This window comes from Macaca thibetana, chromosome 4 (assembly GCF_024542745.1).
Source record: "Macaca thibetana thibetana isolate TM-01 chromosome 4, ASM2454274v1, whole genome shotgun sequence".
In the NCBI taxonomy this organism is placed as follows: Eukaryota; Metazoa; Chordata; class Mammalia; order Primates; family Cercopithecidae; genus Macaca; species Macaca thibetana.
Genome location: NC_065581.1, coordinates 2,738,383 through 2,761,414, shown reverse-complemented (window position 1 = coordinate 2,761,414; position 23,032 = coordinate 2,738,383). Strand labels below are relative to the sequence as shown.

Sequence of the window (23,032 nt, the reverse complement as noted above, 5' to 3'; positions counted from 1 at the left end):
ACCAACAGCAGCGTATCAACTCCAGGGTGAGCCCTCCTGAGGGTGAGGTCTTTGGGAACTACACAGATCACAGGCTTCTGAAGCCAGCTCTGCCTACGAAAGGCTAATCACACAAGCCAAACATCCACTGTGGCTTTTGTCATTGACCTAAGGTTTGAGATAACATCCAACTTTCTAATTCTTGGCTGGAAAGAGAAAGAGAGGCCACATTTTTTTCTGAATAGTGTTGCAACAGGTTTTGTTTATTTGTTTTATTTTTCCATAAGTTGTCGGGAGTACAGGTGGTATTTGGTTACATGAGTAAGTTCTTTAGCAGTGATTTGTAAGATTTTAGTGCACCCATCACCCTGAGCAGTATACACTGCACCATATTTGTAGTCTTTTATCCCGCGTCCCCCTCCCACTCTTCCCCCTCAAGTCCCCAAAGTCCATTGTATCATTCTTATGCCTTTGCATCCTCATAGCTTAGCTTCCACATATCAGTGAGAACATATGATGTTTGGTTTTCCATTCCTGAGTTACTTCACTTAGAATAATTGTCTCCAATCTCATCCAGGTCACTGCAAATGCTGTTAATTCATTCCTTTTTATGACTAGTAGTCCATCATATATACGTATATATACACATATACATATATACACACATACATATATACACACATGTATATATGTGTGTGTGTATATATATACGTGTGTATACATATATATATATATATATCACAGTTTCTTTATCCATTCGTTGACTGATGGGCATTTAGGTTGGTTCCAGGATTTTGCAATTGTGAATTGTGCTGCTATAAACATGCCTGTGCAAGTATCTTTTTCGAATAATGACTTCTTTTCCTCTGGGTAGAGGGAATCCCACTACCCAGTAGTGGGATTGCGGAATCAAATGGTAGCTCTACCTTAAGTTCTTTAAGGAATCTCTACACTGTTTTCCATAGTGGTTGTACTAGTTTACATTCCCATCAGCAGTTTAGAAGTATTCCCTGATCACTGCATCCATGTCAACATCTAATGTTTTTTGATTTTTTGATTATGGCCATTCTTGGAGGAATAAGGTGGTATTGCATTGTGGTTTTGATTTGCATTTCCCTGATCATTAGTGATGTTGAGCATTTTTTCTTTCATTCATTGTTTTTTTTCTTGAGATGGAGTTTCACTCTGTCACCCAGACTGGAGTGCAGTGGCGCAATCTCCGCTCACTGCAACCTCTGTCTCCCAGGTTCAAATGATTCTCCTGCCTCAGCCTCCCGAATAGCTGGGATTACAAGCACACGCTACCACACCCAGCTAATTTTTGTATTTTTAATAGAGACGGGGTTTCACCATGTTGGTCAAGCTGGTCTTGAACTCCTGACCTGGTGATCTGCCTGCCTCGCCCTCCCAAAGTGCTGGGATTACAGGTGTGAGCCACCACGCCCAGCCTTGAGAATTGTCTATTCATGCCAGCCCAATTTTTGATGGGACTGTTTCTTTTTTTCTTGCTTATTTGTTTGAGTTTCTTGTAGATTCTGGACATTAGTCCGTTATCAGAGGTATAGATTGTGAAGATTTTCTCCCATTCTGTGTGTTGTCTGTTTACTCTGCTGACTGTTCCTTTTACTGTGCAAAAACTCTAGTTTAATTAGGCCCCAGCTATTTATGTTTGCTTTCATTGCATTTGCTTCCAGGTTCTTGGTCATGAAATCCTTGTGTAAGCCAACGTGTAGAAGGATTTTTCCAATGTCATCTTCTAGAATTTTTATAGTTTCAGGTCTTAGGTTTAAGTCCTTAATCCATCTTGAGTTGATTTTTGTATAAGGTAAGAGATGAGAATCCAGTTTCATTCTCCTACATGTGGCTAGCCAATTATCCCAGTGCCATTTGTTGAAAAGGGTATCCTTTCCCCCACTTTATGTTTTTGCTTGCTTTGTTGAATATCAGTTGGCTGTAAGTATTTGAGTTTATTTCTGGATTTTCTATTCTGTTCCATTGGTCTATGTGCCTATTTTTATACCAGTACCATGCTGTTTTGGTGACTACAGCCTTACAGTATAGTTTGAAATCAGGTAATGTGATGCCTCCAGATTTGTTCTTTTTGCTTAGTCTTGCTTTGACTATGTGGGCTCTTTTTTTGGTTCCATATGGATTTTAGAATTGTTTTTTCTAACTCTGTGAAGAATGATGGTGGTATTTTGATGGGGATTACATTGAATTTGTAGATTGCTTTCGACAGTATGGTCATTTTCACAATATTGATTCTACCCATCCATGAGTATGGGATGTGTTTCCATTTGTTTGTGTCATCTGTGATTTCTTTCAGCAGTGTTTTTTTAATTTATTTTTTATTTCTTAGTTTTCCTTGTAGAGGTCTTTCAACTCCTTTGTTAGGTATATTCCCTTTTTTTTTTTTTTTTTTAGCTATTGTAAAAGGGGTTGAGTTCTTGATTTGATTCTCTGCTTTGTCGCTGTTGGTGTATAGAAGAGCTACTGACTTGTGTACATTAATCACATATCAGGAAATACTTTTGAATTATTTTATCAGTTCTAGGAGTTTTCGGGAGGAATCCTTCAGGTTTTCAAGGTAAACGATCATATTGTCAGCAAACAGTGACAGTTTCACTTCTTCTTTTTGATTTGATTTGATTCTCTGCTTTGTCGCTGTTGGTGTATAGAAGAGCTACTGATTTGTGTACATTAATCTCATATCCGGAAACACTGCTGAATTATTTTATCAATTCTAGGAGCTTTCTGGAGGAATCCTTAGGGTTTTCAAGGTAAACAATCATATCATCAGCAAACAGTGAGTTTGACTTCCTCTTTACCGATTTGGATTTCCTTTATTTCTTTCTCTTGTCTGATTGCTCTGGCTAGGACTGCCAGTACTATGTTGAGGAGGACTAGTGAGAGTGGGCATCCTTGTCTTGTTCCCATTCTCAGAGGGAATGCTTTCAACTTTTCCCCATTCAGTATTATGTTGGCTGTGAGTTTGTCATAGATGGCTTTTGTTACATTAAGGTATGTCCTTTGTATGCCGATTTTGCTGAGGGTTTTAATCATAAAGCGATGCTGGATTTTGTCTAATGCTTTTTTGCATCTATTGAGATGATCATGTGAACTTTGTTTTTAATGATGTTTATGTGATGTATCACATTTACTGACTTGCATATGTTAAACCATCCCTGCATCCCTGGTATGAAACCCACTTGATCATAGTGGATTATCTTTTCAATATGTTGTTGGATTCAGTTAGCTGGTATTTTGTTAAGGATTTTAGCATCTATGTTCATCAAGGATATCAGTCTGTAGTTTTCTTTTTTGGTTGTATCCTTTCCTGGTTTTGGTATTAGGGCGATGTTGGCTTTGTAGAATGAATTAGGGAGGGTTCCTTCTTTCTATCTTATGGAATGGTGTCAAAAGGATTGGTACCAATTCTTCTTTGAATGTCTGGTAGAATTATGCTGTGAATCTGCCTGGTCCTGGACTTTATATGTTGGTAATTTTAAAATTACCATTTTAATCTCGCTGCTTGTTATTGGTCTGTTCAGGGTATCTAATTCTTCCTAATTTAAGCTAGGAGGGTTGTATTTTTCCAGGAATTTATCCATCTCTTCTAGGTTTTCTAGTTTATGTGTGTAAAGGTGTTCATGGTAGCCTTGAATGATCCTCTGTATTTCAGTGGTGTCAGTTGTAATATCTCCTGTTTTGTTTCTTAGTGAGGTTATTTGGATTTTCTCTCTTCTTTTCTTGGTTAATCTTGCTAATGATCTATCAATTTTATTTATCTTTCCAAAGAACCAGCTGTTTGTTTCATTTATCTTTTGTATTTTTTGTTTTGCTTTGTTTCAATTTCATTTAGTTCTGCTCTGATCTTGGTTATTTCCTTTGTTTTGCTGGTGTTTGGGTTTGGTTTGTTCTTTCTCTAGCTCCTTGAGGTGTGATCTTATATCGTCTGTTTGTGCTCTTTCAGACTTTTTGATGTAGGCGTTTAGGGCTATGCTCTTAGCACCACCTTAGCTGTATCCCAGAGGTTTTGAAAGGTTGTGTCATTGTCATTCAGTTTGAAGAATTTTTTAAATTTCCATCTTGATTTCATTTTTTGACCCAAAATTCATTCAGGAACAGGTTATTTAATTTCGATGTATTTGTGTGGTTTTGAAGGTTCCTTCTGGAGTTGATTTCCAGTTTTATTCCACTGTGGTCTGAGAGAGTGCTTGATATAATTTAAACTTTCTTAATTTTACTGAGGCTCATTTTATGGCCTATCATATGGTCTATCTGGGAGAAAGTTCCATGTGCTGTTGAATAGAATGTGTATTATGTGGTTGTTGGATGAAATATTCGTATATATCTGTTAAGTCCATTTGTTTTTGTTGTTGTTATTGTTGACTTTCTGTCTTGATGACCTGTCTAGTGCTGTCAGTGGAGTATTGAAGCCCCCACTATTATTGCATTGTGGTCTATCTCATTTCTTAGGTCTATTGTTTTATAAATTTTATAAAATTGCTTTATAAATTTTGGCGCTCCAGTGTTAGGTGCATACATGCATAGGATTGTGATATTTTCCTGTTAGACAAGGCCTTTTACCATCATATACTGCCCCTCTTTGTCTCTTTTTTTTTTTTTTTTTTTGAGACGGAGTCTCGCTCTGTCGCCCAGGCTGGAGTGCAGTGGCGCGATCTCAGCTCACTGCAAGCTCCGCCTCCCGGGTTCCCGCCATTCTCCTGCCTCAGCCTCCTGAGTAGCTGGGACCACAGGCGCCGCCACCTCGCCCGGCTAATTTTTTGTGTTTTTAGTAGAGACGGGGTTTTGCCGTGTTAGCCAGGATGGTCTCGATCTCCTGACCTTGTGATCCGCCCGTCTCGGCCTCCCAAAGTGCTGGGATTACAGGCGTGAGCCACCGCGCCCGGCCTCTTTGTCTCTTTTAACCACTGTTGCTTTAAAGTTTTTTTGTCTGATATAAAAATAGCTACCCCTGCTCACTTTTGGTGTCCATTTGCATGAAATGCCTATTTCCCCTTCCTTTACTTTAAGTGAGTCCTTATGTGTTAGGTGAGTCTCCTAAAGGGAGCAGATGGTTGGTGAGTTCTTATCTGTTCTGCAGTTCTGTGTATTTTAAGTGGAGCATTTAGGCCATTTACATGCAATGATAGTACTGAAATATGAAATACCATTGCATTCATCATGCTCTTTGTTGCTTCTGTACTTTTTTTTTTTTCATGTTTTGTTTTTGATTTTTAACTTGTATTTTTGCTTTATAGGTCCTCTGTGATTTATGCTTTAAAGTGGTTCTGTTCTGATGTGTTTCCAGGATTTATTTCAAGATTTAGAGCTCCTTTTAGCAGTTCTTGTAGTGGTGGCATGGTAGTGGCGAATTCTCTTAGCGTTTGTTTGTCTGAAAACAGCTGTCACTTTCCTTCACATATAATACTTAGTTTCGATGTATACAAATTCTTGGCTGATAAATGTTTTGTTTCAGGAGGCTGAAGATAGGTCCCCAATCCTTTCTAGCTTGTAGGGTTTCTGCTGAGAAATTGGCTGTTAATCTAATAGGTTTTCCCTTATAGGTTACCTGGTGCTTCTGTCTCACAGCTCTTAAGACTCTTTCCTTCTTCTTAACTTTGCATAACCTGATGACAATGTGCCTGGGCGATGATCTTTTTGCAATGAATTTCCCAGGTGTTCTTTGTGCTTCTCGTATTGGCATGTCTAGGTCTCTCACCAGGCTGGGGAAGTTTTCCTTGATTATTCCCCTGAATATGTTTTCCAAACTTTTATAATTGTCTTCTTCCTCAGAAATACTGATTATTCTTAGGTTTGGTCATTTAACATAATCCCAGACTTCTTGGACGCTTTGTTCATATTTTCTTATTCTTTTTTCTTTGTCCTTGTTGGATTGGGTTAATTCGAAGACCTTGTCTTTGAGCTCTGAATTTCTTTGTTCTACTTGTTCAATTCTATTGCTGAGACTTTCCAGAGCATTTCGCATTTCTAAAAGCGTGTCCACAGTTTCCTGAATTTTTGATTTTTTTTTTTCTTTAAGCTATCTATTTCCTTAAATATTTGGATTTCCTTGCATTGGGCTTTGCCTTTCTCTGGTCCCTCCCTAATTTAACTTAATAACTAACCTCCTGAGTTCTTTTTCAGGTAAATCAGGGATTTCTTCTTGGTTTGGATGCACTGCTCGTGCACTAGTGTGATTTTGGGAGGGTGCGGGGTGTGGATGAGCTTTGTTTTGTCATATTACCAGGGTTGGTTTTTTGGTTCCTTCCCATTTGGGTAGGCTCTGTCAGAGGGAAAGTCTAGGGCTGATCACTATTGTTCATATTTTTTTGTCTCATGGAGTGTTGCCTTGGTGTAGTTCTCTCCACCTTTTCCTATGGATGTGGCTTCCTGTGAGCTGCACTGCAGTGATTGTTGTCTCTCTTCTGGGTCTGGCCACCCAGCAAGTCTAACTGGCTCTGGGATGGTCCTGGGGTTGTCTGTACAGATTCCTGTGATGTGAGTTGTCCATGGGTTTGTCAGCTGTGGCCAGCACATGTTCTGGTGGAGATGGCAGAGGGTGCAATGGACTCCATGAGTGTGCTTAGCTTCGGTGGTTTAATGCTCTATTTTTGTGCTGGTTGGTCTCCTAACAGGAGGTAGTGATTTCTAGAAAGCATCAGCTGTAGTAGTGTGTAAAGGGACCAGTGGTGGGCAGGGCCCTAGAACTCCCAAGATGATATGCTCTTTGTCTTCCACTAACAGGGTGGGTAGGGAAGGACCACGAGGTGGGGGCGGGGTTAGGCGTGTCTGAGCTCAGACTCTCCTGGGGCAGGTCTTGCTGGGGCTGCTGTGGGGGATAGGGGTGAGATTCCCAAGTCACTGGAGTTGTGTACCTAGGAGGATTATGACTCCCTCTAGCTGAGTCATGCAGGGGTCAGGGAAGTGGGGAAAAAGCTGGCACTTACAGACCTCACCCAGCTCCCATGCAAACTGAAGGGCTGGTCTCACTCCCACCGTGCCCTCCACGACAGCCCTGCATCTGTTTCCAGGTGACAGGCAAGATGGGTTTGAAAACTTGCCTCAGGCTTTCCACCTCCCAGCTGAGAAAGAAAAAGGCTTTAGTTCTTCCCCTGCCCGCGGAGTCTGCAGGCTGGATTCGAGCCCTCTTCCGAGTTCTGGCCAGGAAGCTTCTAGTGGGTTTCAAATTGTTACAAAGTTCAGCTAGAGAAATCCTTCTCCCTGTGGAGTTTTACCCCCTGCTCCTCAGGCCGCCCTCCCAAAGGATCCCGGTGGTGCCAAGCAGGAATGGGCTGCTAGGGGACCCAGCAAGCTCCCAGGGCCTTACTGCTGCTTCCTCTCCCTCTGTTTTTCCCTCAGCTCTCTAACTTGGCTCTGCCCAAGGTAGAGTTGGAAACTTCTCCGCAAACAGACCTTCAGCTTCTCCAGTGGGAGTGTGTGTTTGGGAGACGAGGTTCTCCCTTTCCCACTTCCACAGTTGGGGCACTCAGTATTTGGGGCGTCTCCCGGGTCCTGCAGGAGCAGTCTGCTTCCTTCAGAGGGTCTGTGGGTCCTCTCAGGATTGCTGGTTTGTTCTTGCAGTTGATCTGGAGCTAAAATTCATTGTGAGTCTCTGCAGGCTGCTCTGTCCAGAGTTGCAATCTAGTCCTGCCTCCTGTTTGCCATGATCCTGAAATCCTCACAACAGGATGTTAAAGGGAGAATCTTTCTGTTTCAGTTTTGCCCCAAACACCCACACAATGGATGTGTCATAACAGAAAGAAGGACAAAGCCAAGGCCATTGACCTGTCAGTCCAGGGCACGGTCAGCAGTTCATGGAGAAATATGCTGAGAGGCAGAGTCCTGAGCTTTGTAAAGGCTGGGAAAAGGCAGCTTCTGGTGGCTGTGTCCATAAAACATCTAACTCTAGTGCTCTGGTTGGGGCAGAACCAAGTTCATTTGTCATCAGTGTGTCAGGTGTGGGTGCCTGGCCTCCGAAGGTCACTTGAGGCTCAGGGTCCAGCTGTCGCTTGCGCCAGGGTGCCACCAGGAAGCCTGACAGAGTTGCCCGAAGCCTCCTAGCTCTATTAGCGCACCGGCCTCCGAGCTGCCCTGACCCCGGAAGAGCAGAACCCTTAGCTGGAAGGCTTAAGAGGGAGAGAGGGACGCCAGGTGATTGCTTTGGCTTTAGGTCACCTCTGCCGCGTGTCTCCCCAGGGATCCCGGGACCCTAAGTTTATTTTGCCTTTGGAGGAGGGCAAGGAAAGACCAATGGTTCTAGGGCTACGGGAAGGACAGGGGGGCAAAGGGAGGGTGTAGCTGACCTCCCTCCCCTTGTGCAGATTGTAAAGGAATGGCCCAGATCCTCTCGACCTCTCAGATGAGCGGATTCAGAGAAGCTTTTGACAGAGTACTGGCAAAGACATTTTTCACAAAAGAGCTGTAGAGGTGCTCATGCCCATGGCGAGTGTGGGTGTGAGAGAGGGCAGCTTTTCAGCTTTTCCACTAGGCCACCGGGAGTCCTCCCCACCTGTAGCCTAGGCTGGCACCGCCCCCCCCCCACCCCCCCGGCAGAGCGAGTTGGGGGGTGTGTGGGTGGGTCCCCTGCAGCACCCACCGTCCACGGTCCCCGGCCCACCCTGGCCGCCCACCCATGCCCACCCGGCGGCCACGCTGCTCTGCCGGGAAACTGAGCGCTGCAGGCGCTTCCTCTTGTATTCTTCAAACAGGAATGTGTCCCAACTGCTCGGGGGCTTCTGGCCAGGAGGGCGGGGGGAGGGAGCGGGTAGCTGGGATCTCGGAAGCGGGACTTCTCCTGGGAGGGTTGGATCCCGGGACACCACCCAGCAGTATCCCCGGTGGGGAATGCCTGGAGTTCAGCCAGGTTTGGCCAGGGGTGATTCCTATTTACTTATTTGAGCTGCTCTTGTCCCCCAGGCTGGAGTGCAATGGCGCCATCGCGGCTCACTGCAGCCTCTACTGGGTTCAAGTGGTTTTCCTGCCTCAGCCTCTAGAATGACAGGCGAAGCCAGCTGGGCTTCTGGATGGGGTAGGGGACTTGGAGAACTTTTCTGTCTAGCTAAAAGATTGCAAATGCACCAATCAGCACTCTGTGTCTAGCTAAAGGTTTGTAAACGCACCAATCAGCACTCTGTCAAAACGGACCAATCAGCACTCTGTAAAACGGACCAATCAGCACTCTGTAAAATGGACCAATCAGTTCTCTGTAAAATGGACCAATCAGCAGGATGTGGGTGGGGCCAAATAACGGACGGAAAGCGGGCCCCCCCACCTCCGTCCCCAGCAGTGACAACCAGCTTGGGTCTAATTCTGCTTTGTGGAGTCTTTGTTTTTTTGCCGTCTACAATAAATGTTGCTGTCCACTCTTTGGGTCTGCACTGCTTTTTATGACCTGTAACACTCACGGCCAAGGTTTGCAGCTTCACTCCTGAAAACAGTGTGGACCACGAGCCCACCAGAAATAAGAAACTCGGGACACATCTGAACATCTAAAGGAACAAACTCCAGACACAGCGTGTTTAAGAACTTTTAATGTTCACTGCTAGGGTCTGTGGCTTCGTTCTTGAAGTCAGCGAGACCAAGAACCCACTCGAAGGAACCAATTCCAGACACAAGAGTGGCTGGGATTGTAGACTCGCACCACCACGCCCAGCTAGTTTTTGTATTTTTAGTGGAGACAGGGTGTCCCCATGTTGGTCGGGCTGGTCTCACTCCCGACCTCAGGTGATTCGCCCACCTGGGCCTCCCAAAGTGCTGGTATTATAGGCGTGAGCCCCTGCCCCTGGCCAGGATGTGATTTCTTCCCAGAACTCCGGGTGGCAGAACGGGGGGCGAGCAGCTTGGCGGTGGGAACGAGCTTCCCCCAGAGCCCTGTGCGGCCCTGGGCAGCGCAGCGCTGGAGCTGGATGCAGCGTCCACCCTCGCGGAGAGAGGCTGGAGGAGGGCCCGAGAATGGGGGAGGGGGAGGGGAGAACTGGGGACGGGGGAGGACATGAGCCGCTGCCCTAGGGCTGCCCTGGCATCTCCAGCCTGCCTTGCCCGAAGCCTCCTAGCTTTATTAGCGCGCCGGCCCCCTAGCTGCCCTGACCCTGGAAGAACAGAAGCCTTAACTGGAAGGCTTAGGAGGGAGAGAGGGACGCCAGGCGATTGCTTTGGGTTTAGGTCACCTCTGCCGCGTGTCTCCCTAGGGATCTCTGGGACCCTAAGTTTATTTTGCCTTTGGAGGAGGGCAAGGAAAGACCAATGGTTCTAGGAATATGGTGTATACCTAGGATTAGAAAATATACAGAGTGTGAAACTGGATGTGTAACTGGGTGTGTAAATGTAGGTGAACCAGCAGGGATGGCTCATCGGTGTCCATTGTCTTACGGGCGTGGTTCGATTCCTACTTATTGAGCCCAGTCGCCAGAGAACCCCGGAATAGAAGCGGGGAGGGTTAGGGTGGGGAGACCATGAGAGCCACGATGTGATGTCCTGGCATGAACAGTGACTTTGATATTGAAGCTGTGTCACCTGCGGGGAAGACTGACTTACGGGCCAGCATTTCACAAGTATGCACTGGTATTGCCTCACTGGCTGTTACCATCAACATTTCTTCCAACTGGCCAGTGCCCAGGATACTTTTACTCTGGGGCTCCCGTCTGTGACCGCCTCCCACCTCCTAGGAGGCACCTTTTCCGAGTTGGTGGAGCATCCCAGGACACAAGCTGAAGATGAGAGCCCAGAGTTAGGTTCCCAGGGAAGAGCCCTGTGTGTCTCTGGCCAAAGCCTGGGGAAGCGGAGCCCTCAGACAGGCATCAGCTCATCAAAGCCATCCAGGAGGACCAGGATGGAGGCCAGCGCTGGGAGGAACACAGGTCCTGGACAGACAAGGATGGGGAGAAATTCTGGGCTTAAGTAGGGGAAGGAGAAGAAGGGTCTGGGCATGGAAGGAGGCCAGCTGGGGTTTGCCAGAGACCCTGGTCTGAGAATGCTCTGCCAGGGACTGAGCAAACCTCTACTGTAGAACGTCCCCACCGAGTGGCCTGAAATTCCCGAAATCAAGATCCCCTGGGAGTGTTTTGATGACAGCTGTCATGCTACCCGACGTCAGTATGGGTGAGACATGGCATAGCAGTTAGGTGTGTGAGTTCTGTAGCCAGAGGGCTTGTGTTTGGCCCTTATTCTGCCGCTTACAAATTAAACCTTCTTAGATAAATGACTACAGCTCCCCACACTTGATTTCCTCATCTGGGAGGATACCCCAAAGGCGTTGTATTTAGAATTAGGGTTGTGACATACTGTACTTAGGCAACAGCACATGGACCGTAGTAAGGGCTCAACATAAAAGTTTGTTATTATTATATACTTTTTTTTTTTAATTTTTAAAAATTGAGACAGGGTCTTACTCTTGTCACCCCAGGTAGAGTGCAGTGGCACAATCTTGGCTCACTACAGCCTCTGCCTCCCAGCTCAAGCGATCCTCCCATCTCAGCCTCCTGAGTAGCTGGCACTTCAGGCACGCACCACCACGCCTGGCAAGTTTTTTGTATTTTTGGTGGAGACAGGATTTTATCACGTTGCCCAGGCTGGTCTCAGACTCCTGAGCTCAAGCGGTCTGCCCACCTTGGCCTCCCAAAGTGCTAGGATTATAGGCATGAGCCACTGCACCTGGCCTAGTTTGTGATTATTTTAAATCAGTTTAATCAGATTGCTGTCTTCTTAATGTGCAGTTAATGCTACAGAGAGTGGAGAATGAAATTTTCTGGGAAGGTGGTGAAGAAAAGAAGGAGGAGGAGGAAGAAAAAGTAGTTAATTAATGAGTTAATACAGGTGTTTGGGGCAGAGGCGATGGTTCTGGAGCATGTGATGAGGTGTCTTTGGACAGCAGAGGCGGCATAAGGGAAGGTCCTGAGTGCTGGGCAGGACGGGGGAGAAGTGTGGCTGCAAGTGAGTGGGGAGAAAAAGGAGCAGTGATTTTGGCTCTAACGGGCCTTACTCTTCCTCCCGGACGTCAGGTGGCTTCTGGAAGCTGTCAGTCGCATTGCTGTCCCCCTGGCAAGCATAGCCTCCTGCCTCCCTGCCACCCAGCCTTGTCTAGTGGTCCCTCCGCCCTGCCTGTGAGTGAAGAAGAGAGGAGTCTGCTTCTCAGTCACCCCCTCCTCCCCCGAATTCCCCAGGCTGTGCAACAGCCAAGAGCTACTCCTCCTCTCCCAACCCCTCCAACATTCTGCTGGCTCCATCTGAGAAGCTGTTTGTTCTCCTTGAGGATGACAAACTGTCAAACACTCCTCACTGTGCTGTTTCCAGACCCTCCACCATGAGAACCCTCTCTGAAGCAAATGGCTCCAGCCATCATCTTTTAAAGGAGCCATATAAAGAAAACCCTTCATTCAATGTGCTTTTGTCTATCCCGAGCGTCTCCTCTACTCTGGCCATGCTCCTCCTGGGAGTGGAAGGAAATGTGGCCGCCCAAATGGCCTAAACAAGGAGACCTCCACTGCATAAGGAGGAGGAATTGTTTGTAGCCGTTAGAGCTGTTTGCCAGAAATTTCTGGATTTCCTCCCTTCCAGCACATGGTAAGTGATAAGGTCTGGGTCTGTGTCCCTACCCAAATCTCATCTTGAATTGTAATCCAAACTTTAATCCCCCCGTGTTAGGGGAGGGACCTCGTGGGAGGTGATTGAATCATAGGGTGGTTCCCCCATGCTGTTCTCATGATAGTAAGTTCTCATGAGATGTGATGGTTTTGTGAGGGACTTTTCCTCTTTTTGCTCTGCACTTCTCTCATTCTCTCTCCTGCTGCTATGTAAAGAAGAATGTGTTTCTTTCCCCTTCCGTCATTATTGTAAGTTTCCTGAGGCTTCCCTAGTCATGTGAAAGTGTGAGTCAATTACATCTCTTTTCGTTGTGAATTACCCAGCATGAGAACACGTATGTCTTTGTTAGCAGTATGAGAATGGACTAATACAGTAGGATGGTTCTTTTTGGCTCCCTTTTGGGGTTTTGTGACCAGTTCAGGCCAACAAGTTGTGTGTAGAAGTGACACACACTGAAGTATTTAATGGAAAATTTGAGGTCCTCTAGAATTCTTTTTGTCCCTCTAGCATGACATCAGCCACATACGAGGTGATAACTACTCTACGTGCTTGGGTCTCCAAGTGTCCCTGCCTATTCATGATGGACTTATAGCCTGAAGCACAAATTGACACCTTGTTATCTGCAACCACTGAGATTTGGGGGATTCTTTGTTACCACAGAGTAATCCAGCCTCTCCTGACTGATACAGATTAGATATTTCCTTCCACAGGTTATGGAGCGACTCATGAGCGCTCTTGCCAGTGCTGCTGGAATAGGAAAGGAAGTGAAAAATGTGTTAGGACTTTGCAGACCTGTGATAATTTCTTCCATGGCTCACTTTTTATATAAACTCAAAGGTTTCATTGCCTTGTGGGAAGGCAGTCGGCTTTGAGTGAGTTGATGAGCTTTTTTTATTTTTTCCTTTATTATTATTTTTTTCCCCGAGATGGAGTCTTGCTCTGTCATACAGGCTGGAGTGCAGTGGCGTGATCTCAGCTCGCTGCAACCTCCACCTCCTGGGTTTAAGCAATTCCCCTGCCTCAGCTTCCCAAGTAGCTGGGATTACAGGCGCATGCCAGCACACCTGGCTAATTTTTGTATTTTTAGTAGAGATGGGATTTTACCATGTTGGCTAGGCTGGTCTCAAACTCTCAACCTCGTGATCCACCCGCCTCGACCTCCCAAAGTGCTGGGATTACAGGCGTGAGCCACCGCACCCAGCCCTATGAGCTTTGAAGTCCAGGTACTGTCTCTGATTCGCTGTGGAATCTTTCCTAAGCCATATAACTTCTCAGAGCCTTATAAAAGAAAATATCAGCTTGGCCTACCACACATGAGGTGTTTGTAATCCAGCAAAATACATATGTGAAAGTGCTTTATAAACTGTAATATGCTTGTCTAGTAGCAAGAAAATGTTGGCTATGTCTCTGGAGAATTTTCTAGCTCAAAAAATTTCCGTGATTGCATAAGAGTACATTCAAGGGAATGAATCCAACTTTTACACTGGAAACTCATATTGTAGATGGAGAAAGCGTGCCTGATCTGAGAAATAATTCTAACTATTGGCAGAACCATACACTGTAGGTGACAACTTCAGGAATGTGAGAACCTTCTGCCAAATTAGAAACTGATGTAGTTTCGAGGGTCCTCTCTTGGATGCCATCTCTGCTGGGATGCTCCTATGCCCTGTCTTTTGGAACTGGGGACTCTATTTGACAAACTTCCCTTGTCCCATCAACTTGCTTTCCCTCCTGGAATTGTAGGAAGTCAGAGCTGAATGGATACTGGAGACTATCCAGCCCAGGGGTTCTCAACTTTAGCTACATTAAAAAAATCGCTGAGGGAGCTATTAATTCTATTTAGGCCTTGATATTTTCTCTGTTTTCAGTGTACTCATTGCAGTGTTTGCATTTTTATTTGTCTTGCATGTAGTTTTAACAGTCAATGTAATTAAATCAATAAAAAGAAAATAATTATATATGCACATGAGGTCAGTTCTCTTTGGCCTCCCAGACACAAGAGTGAGCGTGAATGGGCCAATTTTAAGGACTGCCCTTATATGAAAAAACAAACAAAAATCCTACTTTCCACTGAAAAGTCTAATTATTTTAGACTGGTGCCTAAGCATTGGTATTTTTTAAAAATTTCCCCAGACGGTTTCAATGTACTACTAGGGTTGAAAAACCTGGCTCTAGTCCAGTGGTTCTCAAAGTGTGGTTCTCTGTATGGGCAATATTGGAATTGCCTGAGAACTTGTCAGGCCTCCGAATTCTCAAGCCGCACCCAAGACTTTAGGAACTCTGAGAATGGGAACCTCCGGGTGGGTGATTCTAATGCATGCTATGGGTTGAGAAACACTTATCTAGCCCAACCCCTCCTGCCACAGGTGATAATGAACCTGAGGCTGAGAGCCTAATAAATTCATGTTACTTCTAGTTCCAGCCAAGATGGAATAACAAGTATCAGATTTACCCTCTCATTGTTACTAACTATAAACTGGACAAGATATATGAAACAACTGGTGGTTGATTTGATCTTGTGGAAGCTTGGTCTTATTAGGAATAGTTTAGAGTAATCTTCTAGGGCTATACTAGCGCTAGTCCTAAGGCCTGAGACTTCTGGACTCTCAACTAAATGCCAAAATGTCCAGCATATTTTAAAAAGTCACTAAGCCTATATAGTATAAGTAAATATGACTTATACCAGGAAAAATTAGCAGTCAATAAAAACAGACACTAAAGTGACACAAATGTTGAAATTAACAAAGACTGCAATGCAGCTCTTATAAATACATTAAAGGATTTAAGGAGTAGATGGCATAGTGAGTGAACAGATAGAAAACCTCAACAGAAACATAGAAACTTAAAAAAATTCTCGGGAGGCTGAGGCAGGAGAATGGTGTGAACCCGGGACGGAGCTTGCGGTGAGCCGAGATTATGCCACTGCATTCCAGCCCGGGCGACAGAGCTCTATCTGTCGCTCTGTCGCCCGGGCTGGAATGCAATGTTTCAAAACAACAACAACAACAAAATTCTAAAACTGAAACATTTAAAATGAAACATTTGGCAGATGAACTTAATATTGGATTGAACATTTAAAAAAATCAGTGAATTATACACATCATTACTTTTTACCCCTAAATACTTCAGTATGCATTTCTTATTTTTTAAAAGGACATTTTCCTATATAACCATAATACTAACCTCACACTTACTAAAATGAACAGTTAGTTTCTCATACTCAATCCATATTCAAATTTTCTAGCAGTCTTGGAGATATCTTTTATAACTTGTTTATTTGAACAACAGTCTTGGAGATACCTTTCATAGCTTGTTTATTTGAACAAGAATCCATTCAAGGGTTATGCATCAAATTTCATTGTGATGTTGCTTAAAACTCTTTTAATCCAGAGCACTTTCTCTGAGCATTCTGTCTCCTTCATTTTCTGGCACATCGACTTAAGAGCTCATTCTTGTACAATATCCCATGAACAAGGTTGCTGTTGGTATTCATTTTAGTTGATTTCAGCCAGAATAGGGTTGGAAGAAAAGATGCATGAAATAAAATATGTCTGGATCTTCGTGTCTTTAACTGTGAAATCAGAGACACTGTGCCTATGCATAATTCATGCAACAGAAAATCACATGGACTTTGTTAAATATCTGTCAATACGTCTCTCTGGCATCATTTACAATGGCTACCTTGTGTTCCATTAGGTAACTTAACTATAATGTATTATTCAATTATGTAAAGATAGACATTTCAGCTATTTATATTTTTACCATTACAAATATCACTTTGATAATTTGATGGGAGGAAAATCGCATGTCACCATTATTTAAATTTTCATTTGTTTATTAGTCATTCATACTTCTTTTAGAATTAGCCTATTTTTATTATTTGCCTACTTTTGTCCTTGGGATATTCATTTTTTTCTCTTGTAGTTTTTAAGCGCTCTCTACCAATAGATTTTTCTCAATGTTATATACATATTGCAAGATAATTCCTGTGCTTTTAATTTGCATTTTAGTGTTATTAATGTTTTAAGTAAAGCACTTTTTATTTAAATAGTCCACTTTACCATTTTTTCATGTTTTCTTCCTTCAGAGTCTTGCACAGAAAGTCTTCTTGACACTCAGATTATATACATATTCACTTGTCTTTTGCCTTAGAGCTTTTATAATTTTGTTTTTTGCATTAACTCATTTGGAACTTCTTTCAGACTAACATGAGAAGTTTAATTTTTAAGGTAATAAGTTTTATCGTGTGCATTAAAAATACTGAGGCTGGGCATGGTGGCTTACACCTGTAATCCCAGCACTTTGGGAGGCCAAGGCAGGAAGATCGCTTGAGCCCAGGAGTTCAAGACCAATCTAGGCAAGTAAGACGGGTAAGTCAAGCCTAATGAAGCCATAACTGATAAGAAAAAGGTGTTATGAACTTACCAACACTATCAGTAAGTGGGAATAAAGAAATTTAAGAGTTTTATTCCTCACACCAATCAGTTCTTTGACACCACCTGGGTGTCCAACAATTCATTTCAATTCTGACAATACTTACATCCAGTTAGAGGGCTCACCCCCCAAGACAGCCCCCTCTTCAGACACCTGTCACAAATGGGGTTCCCAGGCTATTCACGCTGCTGCCTGGCCAACTACAAATTTGGGGATTCCCATAACCTCCCTCAGGCTTAATAATTTACTAGAATGAATCACAGAACTCAAGAAAGCAATTTACTATTATTACCAGTTTATTATAAAGGCTACAATGGAGAAACAACCAATGGAAGAGATGCAGAGGGCACGTTAAGGGGGGTGGGCGGTGCGTGCAGAGCTTCCATGTCCTCTCGAGGCACTCCACCCTCTCAGCACCTCTGTCTGTCCATTAACCCACATGCTCCCTCAACCTGGTCTTTTGGATTTCTATGGAGGTTCCGTTACATAGGTGTGACTGATTAATTCATTGGCCATTGGTGGCTGAACTCAATTCCCAGCCCTTCTTCCCTCCCCAGGGGATCACCAAGAGCCGCCTCATCAGCATAAACTCACGTGTAGCTAAAGGGACTCATTTTGAATAGCAAAACACCCTCCCATTACTCAGGAAATTCCAAGGGTTTTAGGAGCTCTGTGCCAGGAACTGGGGATAAACACCAGGTATATTTTTTATCATATCACGACCCTAAATGAAAGTAACCTCTTAGGAAGCCTGAAAAGGGATGAAAATAACTAGTTAGGAGTTGTCGACTTAAAGGAAAAGAAACTGAGGCAAAATGAATATAGAGAGTTTATTTGGGCCAGGGTTGAGAACAGCTGCTTGGGAAACATTTTCAAGTTGTCTTGGGAAGTGCTCCGGAGAACAAAGGATGAACCAGGAGAGGAGGCAATTACCAACATTGTTGGTTAAGAATTCTCATTGGTTTACAGAAATAACATTGATTAGTGATCGGCTAGGCATTGTTGCACTATAGGGTATAAGTTATGTTGTCCAGCATATGCCATCGTTAGGTTAATTTGTAGCTATTGGTGGTGGCATTGGGTCAAGAGTCCACATAGCAGGCAGATTACATACATACACAGCTCAAGTGGTGAGTGAGGTGTGACTATTGTCACATTTCAGTGCCTGCCTGGACCTGATGACTTAAAGGGGCTCACATTCCTCAGATGAAAATTTCCTTTCTGGCCCGGACTGGTGGCTCACACCCGTAATCCCAGAATTTTGGGAAGCCAATGTGGGAGGACCACTTGAGGCCAGGAGTTTGAGACCCGCCTGGGCAACATAGTGAGAACTTGTCTCTACAAAAAAATAAAGTTAGCCGGGCGTGGTGGCGCATGCCTGTAATCCCAGCTGCTCAGGAGGCTGAAGTGGGAGGGTTGCTTGAGCCCAGGAGGCTGAGGCTGCAGTCAGCTGAGGTTGCACCACTGCACTGCAGCCTGAGTGAGAGTGAGGTCCTGAGAAAGAAAGGGAAGGGGAGGGGAAGGGAGGGGAGGGGAGTGCAGGGGTGGAAGGGGAAGGGAAGCAGAGAAAGAGGAAGGGGGGGGAGAGAGAGAGAGAGAGAGAGAGGGAAGGAAGGAAAGGGAAAGAGAAAGATTCCTTTCTTCCTCAGAGACAAATACTCAGTGAGTTTTTCTTATATATATACTTTAAGTTCTAGGGTACATGTGCACAACGTGCAGGTTTGTTACCTATGTATACTGTGCCATGTTGGTGTGCTGCACCCATTAACTCGTCATTTACATTAAGTATTTCTCCTAATGCTATCCCTCCCCCTCCCTCCACCTCACGACAGGCCCTGGTGTGTGATGTTCCCCGTCCTGTGTCCAGGTGTTCTCATTGTTCAGTTCCCACTTATGAGTGAGAACATGCGGGGTTTGGTTTTCTGTCCTTGCGACAGTTTGCTCAGAATGATGGAATGCTCAGTGAGTTCTATCCTAGGTGTTGCTGGGTGAAGGGAGGGGTCACACAATCATGATAGAATCCCATCTTTAAGGAGCTTAAAATTTGGTCATGGAATAAGATGGACGGATGGGATGATTATTTTAGGATTGACCCTCCCACAACAGGCTGCCCCGTCTCCATTTGGTGATGCCCGGTCCATTGCTGCTATTGCCCTCTCTTCTCCTTAACACTCTGGGATTGTTGGTAGCTGACTCTCTCAGGACAGTTTTTAGGGTTTTCATTTCTCAGAAAAGTTGTTTCTGACTATGGAGAAACAAGAAAGATTGTAGCAATGAATAGAATTCTCATTCCTATGCAGGCATAAAAAGGATGGGTCTTCCCCCCAAAACTTTAAAGAATCGTGTCAGAAATCGTATCAGGCCAAGCCAGAGGGGCCATCCTTTGTGGAGGCCGCAGAGGCGTCCATGCAACACACACAAATGCCTAGGTGGTGAAAGCAGCAGAGGGTGGGGTCTTTAATTTTTATGTTGTTTTGTGTTGTTAACAACATTGTACTATATAAAGGACAGAAATTTATTTCCACAACTATTTCTACTACGTATAAATTGCCAGGTGATAGATAAGAAAATTATTAGGTAAGGAAAAGCAATCAATTTTTAATTATTCTGGGAGACACAAAACAAGACTTTAGAACAATAGTCATCAGCAAATCATTTCTTTTTTTTTTTAAACCTCGTCGGCTCACTGCAACCTTCGCCTTCTGGGATCAAGCAATTCTCCTGCCTCAGCCCCCCAAGGATTACAGTCATGCGCCACCACGCCTGGTTAATTTTTTGTGTGTATTTTTAGTAGAGACGGGATTTCACCGTGTTGGCCAGGCTGGTCTCAAACTCCTGTCCTCAAGTGATTCACTCCCAAAGTGCTGGGATTGCAGGTGTGAGCCACTGCACCTGCACATTTCTTTAGTTACATCTTACTTAATGATGGAGGAGGGCACATGCCTCATAGCTCAGGGCATGGCAGCCAAAGAATCCAGTGGTATTTGGAGCAGTTTCTTCCAGTTCAGCTTAGTTTAATAAACAGGTAGGAATGTTGACTTTGGCCCAGGTCCTGGGGATATAACGATGAAAAGATAATTCTGCGTGGTAAACTCTTTGGCTTACAGGACAACTGGGAGTGATCCTGCATTCAATGGGTCAAGCCCACATCCCCTTGGGGAGCCTTAAGAGGCCTCATCCTGGGGGGATTGTGTATGGCCTTCCTCCTAGAAGATGTGTGTGGAGGATTAAATCCGTGAGTGTGTCTGAGTCATTGGTGCAATGCCTGGAGCAGGATAGGTCCAGCGAGGTTGGATGTTGGCATGTAATCCCAGATACCCCACCTTCCACAGCTGTCCATCAATGTTTCAAGGGAAAGTGATCTACACAGTTTTATTAAAAAAACAACAGCATCAACTTGTGTGTGGAGTGGGGAGTCTTTTAAAATTAGCAAGGTAAGGCTAGAATGATGTCTATCTGTGCAGAAACTGTCTTGAAACACTAGGACACTGTCATGGGCTGAATTGGGTTGTCCTTCATTGCCCTCAATTCATATGTTAAATTCCTAACCTCCGGTATCTTGGAATGTGATTGTATTTGGAGACAGGGTTTTTACAGGGGTAATTAAGGCAAAATGAGGTCATTAGGTCATCCAATATTAGTGGTGTCCTTATAAAAGGGGTAATTTGGACACGGACACGTACAGAGGGAAAGACACTAAAGAGCTACAGAGAGAGGAGGGCCATCTGCAAGTTAAAGAGAGAGGCCTGGAACATGTTCTCTCTCTGAGTCCCAAGAAGGTACCTACCTTACTGACACCTTGATCTTAGACTTTCAGCCCTCAGAACTGAGACAATAAATACCTTTCTGTTGTTTAAGCTGCCCAGCCTAAGGTACTTTGTTATGTATAGCAGCCCTAGACAGTTAATACAAATATTAATATCAACAATCAGTCACAATGATTCCTTTTGGGTTTTTAAATGCAAATGAGATGAACACCAGAGATGATTTTCTCTTTAGCTGAATCACATGAGGATTCTGAGTCAGGTTTATATTTTTAATAAGTTAAAACATTTTGCCTTCCCCTTTCCATCCTCTGGTTGTGGTCATCTGATTTAAATAACATCCGCTTTCTTTTAGAATGAGAACAAAACCGTTACACTTATATAGAAAATACACTCTTCTCACCACCTGTTTTGGGGGATTAGTGATAGTTTAAAAATTAAGTGCAACTCAAGTTGTGGCCAAGCAAGGCCAACTGACTTCCTGAGATGTCAGGATCCTGTTCTTGGGGCCACCTCATTTGCTTGCATGGCTCCAGAGAACACCTTTCACATTGGGTGTGACTGGAGCATCATCCTTGAAGGTGGGTGACTCTGCAGCCCTGCCTACCCTCCGGTGACACGGAAAGTGTTGTTGATATCAGTTTTAATTCGGAGGAACTCTACACAAATGTCTTGGGTACTCCTATGTGCTGAATACTGTGGGAAGACCATTATTCAAGGAGTTTACGATCCACTCCAAAGATGGAAGGGCAAGTCCACCTTCAATATGGCATAGAACATGGTAACAAAATAGGTGTGTAAAGCCCTTTTGCTACTTAGAAACACTTTAGATCCATTTGACTATTTGAATTTTTCCAGTTTTCTTGAGGTATAGTTGACAAACAAAAATTGTATACATTTGCAATGTACAATGTGGTGTTTTGATATATGTCTTAGTCCATTTTGTGCTGCTATAACAGAATGCCACAGACTGGGTAATTTATAAAGAACAGAAATTTATTTCCTCACAGTTCTGGAGGCAGGGAATCCAAGATTGAGGGTCTGGCATCTGGTGAGGGCCTTCTTGCTGCTTCATCCCATCGTGGAAGGTGGAAGGTGGAAAGCAAGAGAGGATGAGAGAGAAAAGAGAAGGCCCAACTTGTCATTTTATAAGGAACCCACCCCCCAGATAAATGCATTAATCCATTCATATGGACAGAGCCCTCATAACCTGATCACCTCTTAAAGGTCTCATAAATTACAACATGAGTTTGGGAGGGGACAAACATTCAAACCATAGAAATACACAGATACATTGTGAAATGATCACATAGTCAAGGAAATTAACACATCCTTCACCACATATAGTTATCATTGTGTGTGTGTGTGTGTGTGTGTGTGTGTGATGAGAACATTCAGGATCTACTCTCTTAGCAAATCTCAAGCATACATTCTCATGAACTTTTGTCACCATGCTGTACCTTAGATTTCGAAAATGTGTTAATTTTGAGTAACTTAAATTTTTTTTTTTGAGGTAGAGTCTCAGTTTGTCACCCAGGCTGAAATACAGTGGTGTGATCTCAGCTCACTGCCACCTCCACCACCTGCGTTCAAGTGATCTTTCCACTTCAGCCACTCAAAGTACTGAGATTACAGGTGTGAGCCACCATGCTCAGCCCATAATTGAAACTTTATACCCTTTGACCAACATCTCCTCATTCCCATGTTCCCCACCCCCTGGCAAGCCCCCTTCTACTCTCTGCTTTCATGAGTTCTACTAGTTTAGATTCCAAATATAAATGAAGTCATTCCATATTTGTCTTTCTGTGCCTGGGCCTGGCTTATTTCACTTAGCATAATGTTTTCTAAGTTCATCCATGTTGTCAAAAATGACAGAATATTCTTTTTTTTAAGATTGCATAATATTCTATCAGTTGTATGTACACCACACTTTCTGTAGCCATTCATTCATGGACAGACACTTGGCTTGTTGTCACATCTTGGCCATTGTGAATAGTGCTGCAGTGAACATGGGAGTGTAGATACCACTTCAGGGTAAGGATTTAATTTCCTTTGGAGATATATCCAGTAGTGGAATTGCTGGATAGTATGGTAATTCTATTTTTAATTTTTTGCGGGACTTCCATACTGTTTCCCCGAATGCTTGTACTAATTTAAATTCCCAGCAACAGTGTGCAGGTGTTCCCTTCCTCCACATCCTGACCAGCCCTTGTTATCTTCATTATTTGTTTTTTTTTTTTTTTTTTAATTTATTTATCATGCGATTTGAT

At 44.0% G+C, this 23,032-nt stretch overlaps 2 protein-coding genes across 4 annotated transcripts in view; both read left to right on the top strand.

Annotated features, from left to right (window-relative positions):
* The window catches only part of SERPINB9 (serpin family B member 9), a 33,514-nt gene extending 24,282 nt beyond the window's left edge, over nt 1–9,232 (top strand). For all 3 annotated transcript variants that reach the window (XM_050787262.1, XM_050787261.1, XM_050787263.1), the window contains exon 8: nt 8,307–9,232. The gene's annotated coding sequence lies outside the window, so the exon portion shown is untranslated. The remainder of the gene's footprint in view (nt 1–8,306) is intronic.
* Nucleotides 9,233–12,342: 3,110 nt separating this feature from the next.
* The window catches only part of SERPINB1 (serpin family B member 1), a 36,780-nt gene continuing 26,090 nt past the window's right edge, over nt 12,343–23,032 (top strand). Inside the window, exon 1 of the mRNA XM_050787252.1 lies at nt 12,343–12,543. The gene's annotated coding sequence lies outside the window, so the exon portion shown is untranslated. The remainder of the gene's footprint in view (nt 12,544–23,032) is intronic.